This window comes from Ostrinia nubilalis, chromosome 28, assembly GCF_963855985.1.
Source record: "Ostrinia nubilalis chromosome 28, ilOstNubi1.1, whole genome shotgun sequence".
In the NCBI taxonomy this organism is placed as follows: domain Eukaryota; kingdom Metazoa; phylum Arthropoda; class Insecta; order Lepidoptera; family Crambidae; genus Ostrinia; species Ostrinia nubilalis.
Genome location: NC_087115.1, coordinates 2,776,860 through 2,780,277, shown reverse-complemented (window position 1 = coordinate 2,780,277; position 3,418 = coordinate 2,776,860). Strand labels below are relative to the sequence as shown.

General features: G+C 33.6%; 1 protein-coding gene across 1 annotated transcript in view; it reads right to left on the bottom strand.

Moving 5' to 3' along the window:
* LOC135085194 (glutamyl aminopeptidase-like) overlaps positions 1 to 3,418 on the bottom strand; it is an 84,039-nt gene that overhangs the window by 73,459 nt on the left and 7,162 nt on the right. The window lies entirely within an intron of this gene.

Sequence of the window (3,418 nt, the reverse complement as noted above, 5' to 3'; positions counted from 1 at the left end):
GGTCGAATCCACCCTTAGGCCCGTAATTTTGATTCGTAGTTAAATTAACCAATGGTCAAATTTTGCTACTAATAATTAAATATTAACAATATGCAAACTAATGGTTAAAAAATGGACTAAAAGCTAAAAGCACGGTAATCCCAACTAATATTATAAATGCGAAAGTAACTCTGTCTGTCTGTCTGTCTGTCTGTCTGTCTGTCTGTTACGCTTTCCCGCTTAAACCTCGCAACCGATTTTGATGAAATTTGGCATAGAGATAGTTTGAGTCCCGGGAAAGAACATAGGATAGTTTTTATCCCGGTTTTTGAAACAGGGACGCGCGCGATAAAGTTTTTCTGTAACAGACAAAATTCCACGCGGGCGAAGCCGCGGGCGGAAAGCTAGTACTATCTATACAGGATTCCAACTCGGCCATATTTTTGAAATAAATGTCAACAGCCCCGCGGTACGTCACGGTATGACAACATGCGATAGGGCTGCTCACCTACAGTACCCATTCTAATTACATCGTGATTGTATTTTTTTTTTATTTAGACAAACAAAATACTTTGTGAATGGAATAGGATAAAAATGCGTGTTGTTTTGTGTTAGTAGATTTAATTTAAAAAAATATACTAAAATAATTTTGAATCTACTAATCATAATGAGTACTTAATGACCTGTTACTTTAATTTCAGGCGGATGAAGTCGTGGGCAAAAGCTGGTTTAATATAATATATAATTTTTATTTCAAATCAAACTGACTGAAAATGACCATTTCTGACTGTTAATAACTTGTTTTGACAAATGGCAATGCCAGATTTTGTATGGAAGGTGGCGTCTTTTTTTTTTCGCGCGGCCATCGACCAAACTTTGTTTTTTGATTACAAAATAGTGTAATAAACCAAACTTACTATGGCATGTATACCTCTAAACTCAGTCTGAACTAAGTTACGAGCATTAGAAGTTTGATGATTTTCATACTAGATTTGCTTTTTGTGCGCAAGTTTTGTAAGAAATTGCAACAAAATATTGCGCTATTTTTTATTGCGCTGATTCTGCTCCATACTGATGTCTGGAGCCTTTAATGGATGGTATTGTTTGTTTACCAGGGTGTCCACATTCTGGAAAGTCAGGGAAAGTCAGGGAAAAGTCAGGGAAGCTCATAGCAGTCAGGGAAAGTCAGTGAAATAGAGGGGTCACCTGGAAAGTCAGGGAAAAATTGAGATTTTGTCTACCAAAACACTGTTTGTCTCCCGAAATTTCCCAGTGATTGTAAAATGAGGGATTTAATTAATTTATGTTCTAGAAAGACCTTTGATCTTGACTATCGAAGCATTTTTTTCTTCAGGTTTGGAGTGATCTACATTATGACTTTGTTATTAGTCATAATTATATTACTCCTTTTTAGTTTTTTATCTAATGAAGTGGATTGATCTAAATTATGACATAATTTTGTTGATAATTAGATTACTTTCATATAGTTCTTTTTTCAGGATTAGAGTGATCTATGTTATGATTTTTTTTGTCATAACTAAATTACTCCTTTTTGTTTTAACCCTTAACTGGTATCGTGGGGGCCGCGCGGCCCCCACGCATGACGTTTTCTTTGATTTCTAAGAAGCTACGCATCGTGGACAGCCAAAATTTTTGGTATTCTCATTTCGGCGCTACTCGCGTCTGGTGCAGGCGTTTCAGCACTGCATCATTCACCAGGACGAAGATATGCATGTGTTGGGGTCCGCGCGGCCCCCACAATACCAGTTACGTTAGTTTTTTTTTCATGGCAATTTTTATTTGTTTTTTGTTTTTTTGCAGTATTGATGGCTTATAAGTGATAATACAATGGAAGATACCTAGAATAAAGTTTTTGATTCCAAATGAGTGATTAGTAGCATGTCAGAAGAAGGATATAGTGATAATAAAATTATAGGTCATTGTAAAGACCCCATAGCCAATATTCGGTCGATAATGAGGATATTGATTCTGATTTTCAAGTTTTTTCTTCAGAGTGTGAAAATAAAGATGTTGTAGGACCTAGTCAATCCAGCTACTATGAAAAAATAAATACAAGTGGTCTGAAAATCCACCAGCACCTGCTAATGTTTGTCAACATAATATTTATGTTTTTATTTTATAAAATGCTTATTATTATTACTAAACATTACATTAAAACGTTATTTATTATTAAGCTCACATTATTATGGATTAAATAAAATAATAATATTTTTGGTTATAACTTTCTAAACGATAGGTTTCATAGATATTTGTAACGTTAAAAAAATATTACGTAAAACATTGTTACTTTTATGTAATGTCTTGAAGTATATAAGTAAGAAGATTAAATACAATAAAATACTTAATGATTACACAGAACAAGCCTGATATATATCATTTATGAGCATTTGTAAAAGTATATAGGTAAAACATGCTTCCTAGAAGCAAACATAGTATGGGGGCCGCGCGGCCCCCACGATACCAGTTACGTATGTCCAATTTACGATACCAGTTAAGAGTTAATAGTTGTACTTTTTTTGTTTCAGTAAAATGATATAATAATATTTTCTATTGTCGATGTGAAAGTGCAACTTATAACTTATGTTTATTTATATTTTTTTATAATTATTTATTGATTTGATTATTGAGTGCAGACTAGTGAGCAGTTCACTGTGAGTGCTATTAATACAGGGTGGAAACGATAAGTGATCTCATTCGATTATTTCTAAACTACACAAGATATCGAAAAACTGCTTACTGATCTTGAAAGTGCTTCACGAGCTCTTTCAAACGATATCAGTAATAGGTTACAGAATTAACTGGATCTATCCGAAAAGTCAACGTGTCCCAAAATTCAAGGATAAGCCGGCGCCGCAGGATGGACATAGTCATGACTACTTTAGGAAAAATAAGGAAAAAAATCTATCTCAATTATTTTTTAAGTTACACAATAAATTACGAAATTCTTCGAATATTGACACCCCTTATGATATTTTACATTACCACGACCACCATTTTTCAAATATTTCTGTTTTTTTTTTGTATCGGCAACTTAAGTAGTGTTGCTGTCCACCCCAACTCTTAAAACCCCCAGAATCCTTGCAGTTTTTACACAAAAGTTAATCAAAATATTTTATTTCCTTAAAATTTTGAACGATTTTTACTTTCACTCCACTTTTACTCATCGTTTTGTAAAAAAAAAGTATGAATACTACTGCGGCAAGTTTTTTATACAGTTGACGCAACTATCCAAGATTCCAAAATGGTATAATACTCTAAGAAGTCTAGTCGCAAAAAAGATATGCGTACCATTTTTACAAGCACTTCGCTTGTTAGTATGGGATAAATCTTGCAACTGAATTTAAAACCAGTTCTCCTCAACCGATTGAGCTGAAATTTGGTATACTTATGTAAGTACGATGAAAATGCAATATTATGG